General features: G+C 45.1%; 1 protein-coding gene and 1 pseudogene across 2 annotated transcripts in view; one reads left to right on the top strand and one right to left on the bottom strand.

Annotated features, from left to right (window-relative positions):
* CUNH1orf226 (chromosome unknown C1orf226 homolog) overlaps window positions 1–19159 on the bottom strand; it is a 288836-nt gene that overhangs the window by 247157 nt on the left and 22520 nt on the right. The window lies entirely within an intron of this gene.
* LOC129689356 (ATP synthase membrane subunit K, mitochondrial-like) lies at window positions 16436–19033 on the top strand (annotated as a pseudogene).

The following is a 19159-nucleotide window of genomic DNA, read 5'->3' as shown; positions in this document are numbered from 1 at the left end:
CTACAGGAAGGTGAGGGGCTAGGTCCTGACACAGTCCAGATAATGACAGAAGGAGTCCTTCCTCTGGGGTAGGAAAAGGAAGAAGGAATTCTCGCTCGTTTTCTCCATCGCTGTTGTGATGACACTAACATTTACTGAGCACATTTACCGAACACATATGAAGAGGTATGGTGCTGAGCAGGATGGCTTCACTCTACAAACACCCCACACACGCACACACACAAACCTGTGTGGAGCAACAGAGCTAACTAAAGAAAGGGCCACGTCTTCGCTGCACTACTCTGAAAACAGGGTTGCTGCTCCTATCACCACCAGCTGTGAGAGTTGAGGCAAGTCACGTGGCTTCTTCCATTTCCTCATCAGCAAAGTGAAGAGGTTGGACTAAATCTCTCAGACTCCATGAATGGACCCATTGCCCATCAAAGGCAGTGTTCTTTTCTAAATGGAAAGAGGTGGAAGATGCTGAGCTTTCAGAAGAAAGCCTGAGACTCAGCCTGCACGCCGTGGGGAACCCTGCTCCTGCAGAGATGTGGTTGAAAGAGAATCCCAGTGTAGGTCTTGTGTGAGTGTGAGTGTGTGTGTGTGTGTGTGTGTGTGTGTGTGTGTGTATAAGCAGGAAATCAACCGCAGTTTCATTCTCAGAATACACCCCACCTTGGATTGTTTTATTTTTAAGATTTATTTATGTACATGGGCGTTTTGTCTGCACGTCCATCCGCCCACCAGGTGAGGATTCTTGATCCCAGGGGACCACAGTAATAGACAGTAGGGAGCCACTGCCATGTGCATGCTAGGAATTGATGCAGGACCTCTCGAACCATCTCTCCAGCCCCGTCTCCCCTTGTTTTTTAAAGCTTGCTAACGTGGCTGGCCAGCTGAGCCTCAGAAACCCACCTGAGCTCAGCTTCCCAAGGTAGGAACTACAAGCAAGCACCACCACGCCTAGCTTTTACTTGCACTGTGGTTATTACACTTGGGCCCACAGGCTTGCACGGCACATGCTCCACCAACTAAGCTGCATCTCCAGCTTAGCGTGGGTCTCTTTCCAGAATCTGTCGCAGTGACGGTTTCTATTGCTGTGATGAAACACCTCATCCAAAGCAACTTGGGGAGGAAAGGGTCTGTTTCACCTTACCCTTCCAGGAAGCAGTCCATCAAGGAGGAAAGCCTGCTTCCCTATAGCACCCAGAAGAACAGCCCAAAAGTGGCACTTTTGCCCACAGTTCTCTCACGTCAATCAAGAAAATCGCCAACAGACCTGCCCACAGACCAATCTGGTGGGAGCATTTTTCTCACCTGAGGTTCCATCTTCTAAAAGGATTCTATCCAGCCTGTGTCAAGGTGACGCAAAACTAGCCAGCACAAAATCCATATCCGAGAGAAACAAACTCCCAGGGGAAGAGGCAGAGGCATCGATGCTCTGGGCAGCAGCAGACTGCCGAGAAAGGCGGTCAGGCGAGGGGAAGGTACGGAGACAACGCTGGGGAAACTGTACACAGTGACTATCAAGAACGTGTTTAAAAGCGAAGGAGAAAATCTAGACCAATCCTCTGCCTGCTTCCTGGGCCAGCTTGCCAGTTTTGTCCTTGTTTCCTACCTGCCAATGAGCTAAGTGACCGCATAGATTTCCATCAGCCAAATGAGTTTTCACTTAAGGAATAATTCCTAGGTTGTGAACATTCAAGCTGTTATTTCTGCTTCCCATCATCACACTGATAAAACCGTATGAATGTAAATATATGTTTTAAATATAAAGCAACTGGCTGCATTTAGGCTTTCTTTAGGGTAGGTTCTCAGATTGACAGCTAGATTGGATGAAAGGGTGTGAAAGGCTGATGGAATGAAGCGCCTTGATCCGTGCACCTATACGAATGCACCCACAGCCCACATTCAATGCATAGGCAGCTACCTAAAACCCAACAGCTTTCTTACAAGGTTGAGGGAACCTTCCCCCACCACCAGCGGCGTAAGGACATCCCACCACTCACATCAGATTGTATTTTTCTCACTTGTGCTGCGTACAGGCTGTTACCGACCCATTCTGCCTCCTCCTCACCATCCATTTCCGTCACGGCGAGCCAAAGATCCCTAATATGCCTCACACTTAAGTCCCCAGAGGACAGGTCCAGGCAACTCCAAGTGTCCCTGTAAACAAGTCCCCTTGTTTCATTAAGAATCCCTGTTATTGCCCTCAGTACCTTTAGAAACAGGACTGAAGCGCCAAGCCTAGACACCAAATGCTCCACCATTGAAGAGGAAGGTAGAACTGCATAGAAATTTGGGAAGACAGTCACAACCCTCTTCCTTGAGGGAAAAAAAAAAAAAGCCAAGCAAGTAGGTCTCTATTACTTCTTCTAAACTGAGCCATCTTTGTGTTAGCAACTTTTAAACAAAGCATAAAAACAAAAAAGAGCAGCGGCAACACAAGTCCTTTGCTTACATTCTGCCATTTGTTGTTTTTGTTATGTTTTGTTTGGGGCTTTGGTAGGATGTAGAGTGAATTGAGCAGGGATTTCACTTTTATTGGGACAAGAGCTTAAAGCAGAGACACCCCTGTGCGGTCTCACCCTGGCGCGATGCCGGCATGGTTATGTCTAGTAAATCCCTTGCCAGTTAATCAGGTTTCACGTTTGCTTGTGCTGTAAACCAGGAAAATAAAGTCCTTTTTGGAATGTGTCCACAGACTCTCCAGAGTGCCTGTGCTGTCCCACGGGCTACAAGAATAATTCCTGCCAAAAGTCCTGGAGTAGCCCCTCTTTGGTTGATATGGCAAGAGAGTGCTTTAGTTTCTAGCTCTTTCTTTAAAAGGAAAACGCCTGGGCGAGGTGAGATGTTTCATCAGGTTCGAGCTCTTACCACCAGACCTGAAGACCTGAGTATGATTCCTGGAATCCACATGGTGGAAAGAGAAGAGAAACTCCCTCAAGTTCTCCTCTGACTCACACACACACACACACACACACACACACACACACACACACAGTGTTGCATACACTAAATAAATTAATGGAATGTTTTTAAAGAAAAAACACTGGTATCTCTAACTCCCCCAAAATCTTGTAAATGATGGTAGGTTATAAGACTACCCGTATCATCAAGAAGAGTGACCCTCATTCTAGGGTTCTAGAAATCCCCATGAATTTTCCTATAGGAGCCATATGCTTCCTGAAATGATATGTTAAATTCTGTTTAGGGGTGGTTTCCTGAGAGGAGAGGCTGCGATGGCTAGTTTTATGTCAACTTGACACAAGCTATAGTCATCTGAGAGGAGGGAACCTCGATTAGGAAAATGCCTTCATATGATCAGGACGCAGGCAAGCCTCTAGGGCATTCTCGTAATTAGTGATTGATGGGAGAGGGCCCAGCCCACTATGGATGGTGTCATCCCGGGCTGGTGGTCCTGGGTTCTATAATAAGCAGGCTGAACAAGCATGAGGAGCAAGGCCATAAGCAGCACCCCTATGCATTAGCTCCTGCCCTCAGGTTACTTCCCTTCTTGAGGTCCCTGCCATGACTTCCTTCAGTGACGATTATGAAGTAAACCCTTTCCTCCCCACTTGCTTTTGCTCATGGCATTTCATCATAGCAATGGCAGCCCTAACTAAGACAGAGGCTAAAGCTGCCAAGACTCAGAGGAACTCAGAAGCTTCCTGCAGGACATGTGTAACCTCTACCTCTACCATGACCTGTGCACAGCCCCAGCCACATTCGGGGTCCATAACAGGTACAAGCAACTTTTAAAGTATGAACGATTACAGTATCAGTTCACAGAACAGTGGGGTGTGTAAAAGCTCTCACAGATACTGGTTAATCATACAGAAACCCTATGGAGGTGTGGTTTTGTTCTTAAGTCAAGAGTTGACTGTAGTATCAGCAAGACAACACACTCTGTAAGCATTTGGGATGGAGGAGACATCTTACAATCTTTTCATCTGCGTCTTCTCATAACACTGTGAATGAAGACAATGCAATCTGCCCTGCACAGAGAAGCTACAGGAAGTTGTCTTGACTGATGCATAGTACGACAGTGGAAACAAAGAACAGATATGTGGGCCAGTCCATCAGACATCCAACAACCACAAAGGGTCTTTAAGGCAGTGGAAGATCCTTGGATGCATGTTCTCTCTCTCTCTCTCTCTCTCTCTCTCTCTCTCTCTCTCTTTCTCTCTCTCTCTCTCCCTCCCTCCCTCCCTCCCTCTCCTCTTTTTGCTGCTCAGAGCCTTCCTGGAAAAGCTGGAAAGATAGCTGGTCTCCTCACAGGAAGAACTTAAGGGCATCTTAGCTGCAGCCTGGCAGGGCACCAGCCCTTTTTATTATGGGATGCACAAAGACACATTCCTTCACCACTGGACTCAGCAGTATATCTAAAAGAGAAAAAAGGCCAGCCATCTGGGCTGAGGGGTAGCTGAGGAGATCCCTGGAAGCCCTTAAGATCTCTCTGTCAGGGTGTATCACTTGACCCCTGGTTTTTTTATGTCCCTCTACTTTCCCCTCAACAGGATAACTGGGTGGCTCAGTTTGTGCTTCCTGTCTAGAGAAAGAAAAAAGAAATGACAGTAAACTCTCCAGCAGGAAGAGAGAGAGAGTGTGTGCGCTAAAGTGTCAGGCACAGGCTGTAATCCGTTAAGCAGCATCAAGTAAATCCACACACAAATCTAGTTGTAACTGGCCAGCATCAATCTGTTGACGACAAGACGGAGGTAAGAAAACCCATGCTATCTGGAGAGACAGAAGATGGTACGTGAAATGAGCTCCCGTCCCCAGGAAACTGAAGCCAGCATTTTCTGATCATTAGATTAACCCCCCCCCCAAAAAAAAAAAAAACTCAAAATGCTATCCGTAGGGGCACTTTTAGCTCCCCTCTTAGTCCCTGGTGCTTTGCGAGACACATGTATATGCAGGAAGCATCATGAGAATGCAAGTAACTTAAACAGAGTGGGTTTAACTTAGACTCAGACAGTGGAACAAAGGCTGCCTCTTTTCCAAAGCTGATGAAATCCATGCTCCCCTGCCCTAGAAGGGAACACATCTATCCGAGACCATCAGAGAAAACTGAACTGAAAGCTCCGGAGAGGACTGCATCTACGAAAGAGGTTTTGAGAAAAAAAGGGAAGCCTTCCCCCATATTGCTTCTCAGACACAACCTGCCCTGAATCTGCACCAAAGATGGAGTTTTACCCATCTTCTGCATCCGCAATGGGACATAAAACTATTTCCGAAGGAGGAACTCTCACATCCACAGATTCCGTAATTAGGACTGATCCCAAGGTCATGCGCTCCAACATATAAAGCTCCCACCTCATGTAAGATCCTTCTGAGCTGTCATTAGGAGTTAGAGTGGACCAGAGCAATGCTGAGCCCAAAGGCAGAGCTGAATGAAGTAAGATCTTTAGTATGATGGGTCTCAAAAGGACAAGAGAAGAACCTGAAGGACAGGATCACCCTCTGCAGAACAAGGTGTGCAAAAATCTCCACCTCCTGGGTAAGATTAGCCACCCCAGGAATGTACCGGAAGCATCCTGCTCTGAAGCACTCGGTGCCTGCAGAGGTGACTGCAGTTCTGCTGCCACAGGGCATCAAGGAGCAGTCTACGTAAGACATGAGACGCCATTTACCAAGGAAGATGGTCAGGCCGTGGCCTGCCAACTCCGAACTTCTGCAGAAGGTAACACAGGTGAGAGAGCAGAACCCAGGCCTCCAAGGTCACAGGCTCAGCCTGCAGAAGGCGGAATCGCAGACCTTAAAGGAGACATTTCCGGACACGGGGTGAATTATCTAGCAACAGCAGGTGGAACAGCCTTCTGGTGAAGATCAATCCCAACTAACTGCTCCTTTCAATCAATCTGGCACATGGAGACGACTCAGAGAGAAGCACTCTGTGCAGAGACAGTAAAGTCTCAGACTTTAAAGCCTTCATACTTGCCATTACGATTTAATAAGCCTGCAATCTTGGTTGATTTCTGTGGTGGCGGTTGTGTTGGTTAGATTTTTTTTTTATGTGTATGAATCTTTGTGTGTATGTATTTCAGAGCACCACATGCATGACTAATGCCAGCGAAGGCCAAAAGAGGATGTCAGATCCCCTGAAACTGGAGTCATAGATGGTTGTGAGCCTCCATGTGGGTGCTAGGAACCAAACCTGGGTCCTCTGCAAAAGCAATAAATGCTTTTAAAAACTGAGCCATCCCTCCAGCCCCAAAATTTGGTTCCTTTTAAGTCCATTCTTCAGAGACTGGCCTCACTCTGGAAATAAATAAATAAATAAACTACCTTTAGAACTCACTCTCTTCTTATGCCCAGCACTGCCTACCCCCACTTCCCTGCCAAATGCATTGTTCTAGACCTAGGTTACTCTACCAACATCTAAACTGCCAGCAGCTTCTCACTGAAGTGCTTCTCAATCTGAGTATCAGGCCCACTTGGAAGATCTTAGTAAAACGCACATTTGACTCAGTGGGTCTGTATTTCTGACAAGGACTACAGTGACATTTCATGCAGGTCTCTAGTCCACATTCTAAAGTAAAGCTCTAACTACCTCAAAGGAACGACATTTCCAGATAGTTCATCTTCCCAGGACACCCTTCATAAACACGTGCTATGGTTCCCACAATGGATATCTCAAAAAAAAGGATTTGTGTCCTTTCTTATTAATATTGCAACTGAGGTTCTAAGGGCTAAAGCCATTTGCTCCGCATCATGCAGCCACAAAACATTTACACTCAGAAAGCAGCTACCAAATTTAGAATCAAATTAAACAGCTTTGCCTTCTACAATGCACTTAACTCTATCTGAAATTACCTTACTCGTTTTATTTATTCTATTATAATTAGTCTCCTTCCTCTGCTTCTACCCACACCTCTAACACTGAGGCTAGCCTGTAATTCTCAGAACTAACACGGGGTACTTCTGTCTTTTTCACTGCTGCATCCCCTGATGTAACCTAGAATATCCTGCTCACAGGAGACACTGGAGAACGGCTGTTGAATGAAAGAGTAAATGCTAACAAATGAAATATATTGTTGCTTCTTCTATGAAAAGATAAACAAAGAATTGGACCATTCTAGAAGCTGGGGTTAAGTCCCTGGTTTCTAAGAAGAAGCCACTCAGAACACTACAACCCAGACACAGATTAGGAGGGGACAAATATGACGATGATGCTAACCCATCTGATATGGTTTGGATGCAAAATGTCCCCACAGGTTCATGTGTTTGAATAGCTGAACTCTGCGGGGAATGGGGGCTCCCTTGGGAGTTGGGGTATTCTTAGGAGATGGGGCATAGCTGGAAGGAGGGAGTTGACGTAGGGGAGGGCCCTGAGGTTTGAAACCAGGTCCCCTCTCTTACCCTGTCTCTGCTTCCCGACTCACTGAGATAGGAGGAGATGAGGGCTCTCAGCTGTACTCTCCTGCCACTGTGAAACCACCTGCAGCCATGCCTGCCGCGACAGGCTGTATCTCCTCAAACTGTGACCAAAATAAATTCTTATTTTCCTAGTTTGCTTCATGTCCGACACTAGGTCACAGCAACAAGAAAATTAGCTGATATATCAGCTTGGCAAGACCTTCCACCCATTCTAGGGAAGAGGTCTTAGGTGTACAATTGAAGCACACTTAAGAAACAGAACTACAACTGAATAGGCTGAATTAGACAAAGGCTGAATTAAACAGACGAATGAACAATATCCTGGGTATGTGGAGCCAGGGAAGATCAGTAGAACAGTCTTAGCAGGAAGGCTGTTGAAGGAGGGGGTGAATGTCTACATGAATGTATCCAATTCCCAAGATTAATACAGGGTATAAGGGTGACTTTGAGTCAAGCTAGGGAGGGTACAGGCCCCTGTCAATCACCTGAACAATAAGGAGTCTAGGTATTGCTTCGAGTGAAGGTACTTATCCATGTGATTAGGAACTCTAGTCAATGGATATAGAGGAAGGTTCCCCGTGATGATCTGGATAGGCCTGATTCAGTCAGAAGGCCTGCAGAGCAGCATGGGACACCCCCTGAAGGAATTCCACCTATGGACAGCAGCTCGCCTTCATGCCCCATGTTCCTGTGCAATGCACTGTCCTGTTCTTTGTCTAACAACTCACACAATTGTATAAGCCAGCTCCCTCCTGTATGTCTCTCCATAAACATTGCCCACTGGTCCATTCCCCTAGCTGAAGCCTGAGTGCTATGCCAGCTAATCAGGATGATCTTGTCCAGCCTCTCCCACCACCTGCACCCAAGGTGAAAGCCACCACAGGCCTTCCCATTCAAACTCTTTGTGTATGTGTAAACACTATGCGCTAGCAAACAAAACCATATTTACTACCCCATCTCTTGCAACTAGGGGCAAGTAAAGTATTCCATTGTGGCTGCCCTGCCTCCTAAGAGGATAAGGGTGCAAAGGTAGAAGATGCCCTCCCAGACAGCCTAAGCCCCACACTATACCACACCCCACTGACAGGGCTGCACTGAGCACCCAGACTCGTTTCTGCACTTGGTATGTGGATGTCCTGCCAACTGAGTCACACTTGGTCGTCTGCCAGTCCTTCTCCTTCAGAAGCAACTGTGCTCACTACAGGAACCAAGATCACCCACCATAGGCCTGCTGCCAGCCCCAAATGTCACCTCCCCCAAGGCCTTCAGGAATAGATGTACATGTGTGTTCTCATTCTTGTCTCTGGGCACTAGGATCCTGTCAACTTGCTTCTTTCAGTGACCTCTGTGACACCATCCACTTCCTGATGTACTCACCAGCCTAACATGTCCATGCAAAAATGGAGAACAGAACAGCTAACAAAGCACCAGGCACTGAGAACATGACGGTAGAACCTTCTAGTGGCTTCAGCCCCCCTAGAGTCCTCTATCATTTCACTGGAGTATAGCAAGCAAGTCACTCCATAGCTTTATTAAGGACACAAACAATGTGGGCAAAAGGTAGAATGAGAGCTAATCTTCACTGTCAGCTTGACCAGATTTAGAATCACCTGGGAGACACACTTCTGGGCTTATCTTTGGGGATGTTTCCAAGATGGTCTAACTGAGGAGGGAAAGCTATCCTGGATGTGGGTGGTGCTGTCTCACAGACTGCATCCTGGATCTAGCAGAAAACGGGGGGTGGGGAAAAAAAACTGAGCACTAGCGTTCATTTCTTCCTGCTTTATAATTAGAGACAAAAAGTGACCAGATGATTGACACCCATGTCACTGCCATGATGGACATGCCCTCAAACACAAGCCAAAATAAATCCTTAAGTTTATTTTTGTCAGGTGTTTTGTCACAGTAGTGGGAAAAGTAACTAATACAGAGGACTACTGGTCTACCCCAACCTGTTTAGAACACTAATCCATTCGGTCTCTATTGTAAGTACAACTGTACTTAAGACAAGTGATATGACTCAAATAGCAAAAGTAAGAGGAAAAAACATAATGTTTCTTTTTCATAAATGACAGCTTTAGCACACGACTGACAAAACAATAGTGTTTAGGGTGTCTATCTTTTAAATGTGCATCTGTGTCAGAATGTCTTAGATTGCAAGCTCTGAGGAATGAAAACCTGTCTAAAAGTTCACACGTATCACTGATGTTAAAAGCACAAGCAAAGAAAAACTTGAGATAGGGACAGCCCTTCTGGGAGCCACTGTTCTAAACTCCCCAACATGTTTAGATAGGTATTAATGGGAGACCAACATAACTGAAAGAAGTAGCCTGGACTATGCAGTCAAACCCAGTGACATATTCTCAAATATCATCCGCCAGAAACTCCTGAGGTGATAAGCCTTCCCTCTAAGGTTTTTCTGGCACCCAGGCACTGCACATTACCTCTGTGGTCACACCAAGAAATTCTAAAGCACAACAGTATGTCTTTAGAGACTATCACTGGGGTCCCCAACCACCAGAGAGGCAGACAGGCTCCTTATGAAGCACCTCTAAAAAGTGCAGTTACTGACTACCAGTTAGGTGGAAAAATGAGGTAGCATAATAAATATCCCAGGATTATTCAGGGGCCCCCTAGCTGCAGTACAGTGAGAAGAGTCAGGGGCACGAGGAGATACCACCACGGATGGCAGGCCAAAGGGACATCCTTTGGGATCTTTCTTGAATCTTTAGTACCACCCATGTCTACTGCCTACGGACTGATGTCTGGACAATAAGGCTTCCAGGTCTGCAGGATGGAAGACTTCAGAGATCAACTGGTCCAAGTTCTCTCCCAAGTCCAGTCAGGCTTGACTCATCCTGATGAGAAAGAGGGCAACTTCTTGACAACCATGACGGAAGACAGCAGCATCCAAAAGTTCTGTGTCCGTTTTCATCCTCCGACTTGGCAGGCATCAGCCTCTCTGTGCCTCATCCATCAGGAAAGCCTCTGGCTGCAATGACTAGCTGGCAACCAAGTTGCTCTGTTGACATTGCTCTCAACTGGCCTCATTTAAGACCCTAAACAGTTTTCACGCTTGCAAGTGAGCCAGGCTTCCAATGTTCATACCATCCTATTAATTTTGAGACTAGAGACCCAAAAGCCTTGAGATTAAATAAAACACGTCATTCTTGTGGGACAGAGACTTTTTCTCAGAAATGAGTTCCATCATAGGTCAATGAGCTCTCCCCCATTGTCAAGGGTGGAAAGGAGGTGGAGCACCCCTCAACAGTGGTGGAGCACTCCTCACCACAGCCATGGCTAATCACAGGGATCCCTGCAGATCTACCCTCATCACTGAACATGCAACCCTGACTACAGTAGTTTCGCCTTCTCCCCTGTACTCTCTCCTCCAAACACAACACACCAGTTCCTACTACAGAGCCTCTTCCCACTTGGTCCGTCTGTCAAGAACATTCAAGTCATGTCTAACTTAAAGAAATCCCGAGTGAACCAGAAACAGTAGCCCCAGTCATATTCCTTGAATACTTTGTGTTATTTGGCCCAGATTTATTTCCTTCACACCATTTATCCTTGCCTAAAAAATGTTTCATTTCCTATCAGCCTCTGAACATGTTTAGGACAAAAGACTATCTGTCTTGTTCATGACTATATTCCCGGTACCTGGACTACAGGAGACAGATGCTCAATAGATCTTATCTGAATGAATGTCTATGAGTAATTTCATGGCTGTAGTTCAGGCCTTAGCATCAGATTCCCCTGGGTTCAAATCCTGACTCTGATGTTCATTAGTGCCATGACTTGGGTAAGTATTTCATCTTACCTAAAGTCACAAAGATAATGTGGTGTTTGTTTTTGAGAGTGCTACATAGCTCAGGCTAACCTCCATCTTAACAATCCTCCTGAATGCTAGGATTACAGATGTGTGCACCACACCCAGCTACTTAATGTAATTTTAATATGTGTACCACAGAATTTTAAAGAGGGTTAAGCGTTATTGTTTTTAAATATTAGGGTAAGGGTTAAGGACTCAAGTTCCCAGTGTCCCTGGAGCACAGTTATGTTCTGAGTTGATATCAGTAGCAACTGCTACTCATTTGGCCATGGCAATAATTGTGGTGGCCTCTGCCATACAAGCGATCACCCACTGGCATCACTGAGGATATTTTCAACTTCTGCTAAGGGAAGGAGGCAATGTGACAAAGCAGACACAGCAAGGAAGTGATTGTCAGCTGATGATGACTGGAGTCTCAAACATGAGTAACCAACCCCATCACTGAGCGCAGGTGTGCGAAGGAGGAATGCATGAGACAGTATATTTATATGAAAAGCTTCCTGAACTCTAGAGCACTGGAGTTCAATATAAAAACTTCTTGTCTATAGTTTAATATTCTTTGGGTCCTACAGGCTCTGCTCACTTTCTTGAACATCTTCAAAGCTCTCTGGCTATCATGCCTAATAGGACAGCTAGTCAGGAGCATGAACTAGAAGGACCACAGTTCTAAGGCCCACTTAGGGATACACAGTGAATTCAAGGATAGTCTAGGCAACTCAGAAAGAACTCATCTTAAAATAAAAACATAAAGTAGTTCTCAGATACAACTCAGTAGCAGAATGTGGGAGGCCCTGAGTTCAATCCTCTATACTGAAAAAAGAGAGACAGAGACAGAAAGAGAAAGAGAGTGAGAGAGAGAGAGAGAGAGAGAGGCTAGCTAGTGAATGTATGCCCACAGTGGTTCATAATTGACCTAGCACAAAACTCTAAACAGCATGCTAGAGACTCAGCAACAAACACAGGCACCCTCCCTACAAAGACAATATACAGAATTTGACCTACTTGATGAATGCAAAGAAAGCAGCAGAGTGCAGGGCAGTGGAAGGACTCAGGATTGAACCCCAGCTGTTGCGAGGTTGGAGCCCCTCAACAGACCTGTGAAACCCAGGGATGGAAAAGCCACCCGGAGAGACCACGCAGTTTGTAGCTGGCTGGAGGGAACAACAGCAGACTAAACAGAGGAAAGGAGAATCAAAATCCACAGGGAGAGGTCCTCTAATGAAAGGCCTCCCGAGAATGCGGGCTTGGGTTGCCTCCCATCAGCATGAGCTGACCTCCTGGTGAGCATTGAACCAGTGAACCCAAACAGGAACAAATCCAAGCCAGCCAGCCGTGTGTGCTCTGCTCCCTCCAGGAACTTGTCTCTAATGGCATGAAGTTCCATACCATTTACACAGAGCCTTTCAGATAGTTCCTGTTTGAGCCGGATCTACTCCTAGTGTTCCATTTTCATGTCATGATTCACCACGGACAACCTTAAATACACACAAAGATGGAGAAAATGCAGCAAATGGTCATCCCAGTGGTGACCCAGTTTCAGTCACCACCAACTCAGAGCCGTTTATTTTAGTTTTGTTTTGTTTTTTCCATTCTGCTCCCCAACTCTTCAGCCCTTCACCTTAGGGACAATCCCAGGTACCAAATTATTTCAAAAGTAAGGAATTCAAAATGTTCAAGATAAAGATCACGGGCGCGTGTGTGCACATTCACCTGTGCACATGTGTGGAGGCCAAACAGCAATGCTCCTCAGACGCCGTCCACCCATTTGACTAGGCTGGCTGGTCGTTGAGCCCCAAGGATCCACTTGTCTCCATCTCTCCAGCGCTGAGGCTACAAGTGTGAATCACCACACCCGGCTTTTTATGTGGATTTTAGCGATCAAACTGGGGTCCTCCTCCTTACACAACAAATGCTTTACCAACAGAGCTATGATCTATCCTTAAACAACCTCACTACCACTATCCTTGATTTTTATCAGGGCCCAGCTTTCCCCTCGCCGTCTCAAAAACACGGTTATATAATTCATTATAATTAATATTCAAATGAAGTCCAAACTACAACTGCTTAATTCATCTATTTTTAATCCTCGGGCTCATCTTGAATTTGCTTCTCTATAATTTACTTTAGGCAATTATTAGGAAACCCAGATCATTTTCCTGTGGGTTTTCTATAACCTAAGTTTTGCTGTGTTTCCTTAGTAGGATTGGGGGTGGCCTCTCTTCACTGTAGATCCTTTAAGCAGTATACTGGCCACGTGTGGTGGCATAGCCTGCAACCCCAGTACTTGGACTTAGAGGTGCAAGCACCAAGTGTCTAAGGCTAGCCCTGGCTACACAGAAAGTCCAAGGACAGCCTGGGCTAAATGAGACTGTCTCAATAAACAAACAATTTTTAAAACTTAAGTCTGAAGGTTTGGTTAGATTAAGGCTTTTGGGGGCCAAGATTAACCCAAAAGGCATAGGAAAATGACTCAGTGGGGAAAGGTACTCAGTGCCAAGCCTGATGACCTGAGTTTAATCCCAGGGATCCATCTGATGAAAGAAGAAAACTTTCACAAGTTGCCCTCTGACCTCACATACACACACAAATAAATTAATAATTTTTTTAATCCAGAGACACACAAAGCCTGGTTAGCTACTCCGTGTGTTGTTAATGTCCTTGAACCACTACCTAAATCCATGTGTTTATTACAGGGATTTTAGAATCATGGCGATCCTGCTGCTCCCCTATTCTCACACTTACCCTCACCTCCCAAGGCATTTAGGGGAGTTCTTTCTTTCCCTTTATTTGCTAGTTGTCAAAGTAATGAGTTTAATGTCCAAGCACCCAACAAAATGACTAACTTTTTTCTTGGATATCATTCAATTCATTGCTATGCTAATTTTAATGATGCCCAAACTGTCTCCACTTGGCCAGCAGAAACCTCTCCGAGTCGGCTTTAAAGCCTTCTTCAACACGACCTTGGAAGACCTTGATGGATTCCCTGCTTGCTAGTGTGACAAGAAGCTCCAGGCACATCCTACCTCTTGTCCCAGAACGGAAAGCCACCACTTCTCCAAAGAGCCCTGGCTGCTTTTCTTGGGAAATGATCCTTGTCAATCAGAGCCTGGCCCAAAGGAAGGCTTCCTGCTCTGGGGTCGGTCATTTGGAGCCTTGCCAGTAGTCAGAACTTGAGAATTTTGAAAAAAAATAATGAAATGCTTCACCAGTTCCTACCACGAGCCCTCAAACTCAGGACTGTGGGATTTCCGTCACCTCATTGTCCTTGTGTCAGCATTTCCTTCCTCCTGCCAGTATAATTAGCTGTTTACCCTGCAACGCATGTAGGAATCTCGGAATAACACCAACACTGTCACCAACAGTGACAACTGGAAAACAGTCTAAAATGTTTTCAGTGTTTTCAGAATCATCCTGGCATGCTATTTGAGGATGCAGATCTTTGCAGTGGGTGTCCTGAAGCCAGGAGGCTGAGTTCCTCTGCTCTGATGGGTCACGCCAAACACCTCAAAACAGTTATATCAGTATGTCTTTCTCAGAGATTGCTTTTTATTTTAAAATTATGTATAATTTTACATTTTCAAAACCAAGTGTGCTGGGGAAGAGCACATCACATCCCCTCGTCCAGACTGCTGGCTCTTTTCTCCTAAGGACAGCCTTTTGTTATTACTCTGATTAAATGACTCACTCTTCCATTTCTTAAAAACAAACAAGAAGTAAACAAAGCCATACAGTCTTTTCTAAGATAAATATTATCTTGTGCTTTTCACCTAACATTGCCTGCAGATAACTATATCCACTGCAGATACAGTGTTCCCCTCCCCCAACAAACACACACACACACAAACACACACACACACACACACACGTGCACACACGCGCACACACACACACAGTGCTGGAGATTGAACTCAAGGTCTCAAGGCCTGCTTGGTAAGCTGTCTAGCCCCCACTGTTTCTGAGATATGCCATCTTCGAATGATCTGAATCACTCTGAGTCAAGCCAAGCATCTTTTCACATGGTCATGATCTATTCATGATAAAAATAATCAGTGTTTCTAGTCTTTTTTATCTTTTTGTATATTTTATATACATGTATACTATGTATGTATGTATGCCAGGACACACGCCATGCCATGGGATGTCTGTGGAGATCAGGGGGGAGCTTGGGGAAGTCTGTTCTCTCCTTCCATGGCTGCTAGAAATGGAACTCGGGCAGTCAGGCTTGGAACCAAGTGCCTTATTTTACCCACTTGGCTGGCTCTCATGTTTCTAGTTTTAACTTTAAGGGTCTGTAGGTCAACAGTCTCAGCACAGAGAACATAAGCATGCATGTGGGACATTTAAAATGAGAAGCATTTTGGGGACTTCATGGTGAAGTCACCAAATACCAGGAAGAAAAGTGCTCCCAACAGTAAGAAAAATCCAAATTCCTCAGAGATTGTAGCAACCAAAACTGTAAGGCACCTAAAAGCCAATTAGACTAAAAGCATAGAAAGATACAATTAAGAAGCCTGCTGGCATCCCGCCCGAATCCCAAAGCAGGAAGAGGCAGGTGGATCCCTGTGAGCCTGAGAACAGCCTGATCTACACAGCAAAATCCAGGCCAGCCAGGGCTACGCTACACACTGAGACCTGCCTCAAAAAAAAAAAAAAAAAAAAAAATGCACTTAGGGAATGACACATGTCAAGAAAAGACAGAAGATGAGAGAGAGGTAGAGAGAGAACAAGTCACATAAAAAGAAAAAGAAAACTAATGACCAATAAAGGTAAGAATGAACAAAGCGCTTCCACTGACTGACAATTAGGAAATCACTTTTAGGTATTTCATATCAAGCACGTTGGCAAAGCTATTAAGGCTGACAAAACCAAGTGGCAGCATATGTCTGGCTCAAAGCAGCAGAGATGCTCATCCTAGCAACCCATCTTCCTCCACACAAATGGAGGAAGCAGAGGACGTGCCCACTCTAACCCCCACCTCCATGCCTAAAAACTTACCGTGGTGTTCAAAAAGATGCAAAAACTGAAATAAGAATGTTACTACGATGTGCTACAGGTTGAAAATAATCTATCACAGAAAAGAAACACATAAATTGTGGTATACCCTACACAATGGAACACTACTTAGCAGTGAAAAGAAATGAATGAAAGATACAAAGCTGCCAGCCAGGCCGAGCTGGTAGCTGGGTTTGCTGAAGGACATCAGCCGCAGAATTTGTGCCTTGGGTGAAGCCTGAAGTCATGGCTGGTCCGGAAAGTGATGGCCTACTCCAGTTCATTGGTATTAAAAAACTATTTCCAGTCTTATACTCTCACAGGTAGAATGAATTGTGTACTGGCCACAGATGGAGGCATTGCTCTGTTGGCCCTATACTTCAAGTTAAGGCCTAAACACCTCCAGCTGTGAGATCAAGGAAAATGGATTTTGAAATGTCTGACCTCATCTGTTAAGTCCCATGCCTGAAGAACCTGACGTCAACTCATCACGTAATACTCAATTTGTACAATAAAAGAAAAAGATACAAAGCTAAAACTCAAAAACACACTGCTGGGACCCGGGGAGACTGCTGCGCAAGCAGGAGGACCTGGGTTCCAATCCCGGCACTCATATAAAAACTAGGTGTGGTGATGTGTATCTCTAAACCCAGTACTGGGTAGAGACAGGCGAAGCCTTTGTACACGTGTGATATACCCACATACAAACGCATACGTATACCACACAAATACCAAAACGTATACCACACAAATACCAAAACATACACACACATACAAAAAAAAAAGTGTGAAAGAATAAGTGTGCTATTAAATAATTAAAGTATGGCAAGCAAGCTTCTTTCGTCAGAGTCTTACCGTATAGATACACTGGCCTCAAATTCATATATCTTCCTGTCTCAGGGTTCTGGGATTATAGGAACATGACATCATACCAAATTCACATACGAGTTTCTCAAAATGATAACTGAATATACAGGGATTCAAATTATGCATGTTCGCTTCTGGGCGTGTGATTTCTTCTGTGTTTTGTTTGGTTGAGACAGGGTCTATTATGTATCCCTCCCTGCCATGCCTGTAATTCACTATTTAGACCAGGCTAGCCTCAAACTCATAGAGATTCACCTGCCTCGTCCTCCAGAGTGTTGGGACTAGAGCTGTGTGTCACCATGCCCAGATGTTTGTAGCTTTATCTATACTATATGCCTAAGGTGTGACTGTGGTGCTAACAGGCAAAGTCCTATAGAAGGCACCAGTTCAAACTAAGGAAGAAATCTTCTAACAGCAAAAGCCATCTCTACATAAAATGTTCTGTTATAGAAAATAAGGACTCTGACATCCTTGGAGTTACATAGGTAGAAGCAAGATGCTAAAGACAGAAGGCCCATCAGTGTCTCCATTGATAGTTATATCTTCTTACTAGGCATGGAGGTATATACCTTAACCCTACCGCCCAGGAGGCCAAGGCCAAGGTCCTTAGTTCGTGGCCACTTAGGTTACAAAACAAGATCTTATCTCAAAAAAGTCAGCTCCTTGCAAAAAATAAATTACAACCCTAATGTCTCTGCTTGAAGCCCTTGATTAATACCGCTGACTAATGAAAATTTTAAATCACTAATTGTCGCTTTAAATGTCAGCACAAGAAAACTGAAATGAATAAAAGAATGAGTGAAAGACAGCCCTAAAACTTACTAACAATTAAGAATATTAATTGGCGAGGCCACACAGGAGGATAATGCAGCCAGTCCTCATGAGACTGGATAATCTAGGGTCAGATGGAAGGGAAGGAGGACCTCCCCTATCTGTGGACTTGGAGAAGGGCATAGGAGGAAATGAGGGAGGGAGGGTGAGACTGGGAGGGGAGGAGGGAGGGATTACAGCTGAGATACAAAGTGAATAAACTGTAATTGATATAAAAAATAAAAATTTAGTTTAAAAAAGAATATTGATTGACAGTCACCAACAAAGATTGAAGAGAATGTTCTTAGTTATATAGCAAGTTTGAGGCTAGCAGGCAGTACCTGAGAGCCTTTGGTGGGGGCCTTGGGCAATGGTGGCACATGCCTTTAATCCCAGCACTCAGGGAGGAAGAGGGTGGTCGGTCTCTGTGAGTTCGAGGCCAGCCTGGTCTACAGAGAGAGTTCCAGGACATCCAAGACTACACAGGGAAACCCTGTCTTGAAAAACCATAAAAAAAAAAAAAAAGAGGAGGAGGGGAGGAAATGGAGAAGGAGGGGGTGAACACATTATTTAACACCCTCCCCCCAAATCTCGTGAGGCAGCTTTATTATTGTTTTTGTCTGTAAAGGAGCTAAAGCTGAGGCTCGGTAGTAGATTACTCCGCTACCATGCATGGGGCACTGTATTCAATTCCCTGTGCTTCAAGCAAATGGACAGGAGGAAGGAGAAGAAACTAGAGCTGAACAGGTGATTGCCTGGCTTCTGAACACAGGTGTCCAGGCACTAAAATCCTCCATCTTACATGTGACCCCAAGTACAGGATTTATAGATGTGTTAATGACGTAAATAGTCCCTAAAGAATTTGACAAGCACAGGACAAACAATAGAACAGTCTAAATTAACCACCCACTATCACATTCTTGCCCCATCTCCCAACTTTCTCTTCCAATGCCAGATCATGTATGCACAGCCTCTACATATCTTAGCTTCCGATGTTCTAACTATGGACTTTGTGGCTTACACAGCAGACATTTGTTTCTCATAGTTCTGGAGGCCAGAAGGTCCAAGATCAAGACGCCAGCAGACTCGGTCTCTAGCAAAGGCTCTTCCCAGCTTGTAGATACACTCGCTTACTCACTGTATCCTCACCGCACCGAGCACACTTAGAACCTCATTACCTATCCAAAGTCCTACCTGAATGCCATGCCATCAGGCTAGGATCAGTGCTTCAGAATATGAGTTTGTTACACACACACACACACACACACACACACACACACACACACACACACA

This window comes from Psammomys obesus, unplaced genomic scaffold (assembly GCF_907164565.1).
Source record: "Psammomys obesus unplaced genomic scaffold, mPsaObe1.curated_primary_1811, whole genome shotgun sequence".
Classification (NCBI taxonomy): Eukaryota; Metazoa; Chordata; class Mammalia; order Rodentia; family Muridae; genus Psammomys; species Psammomys obesus.
This window is presented reverse-complemented; position numbering and strand designations above follow the sequence as displayed.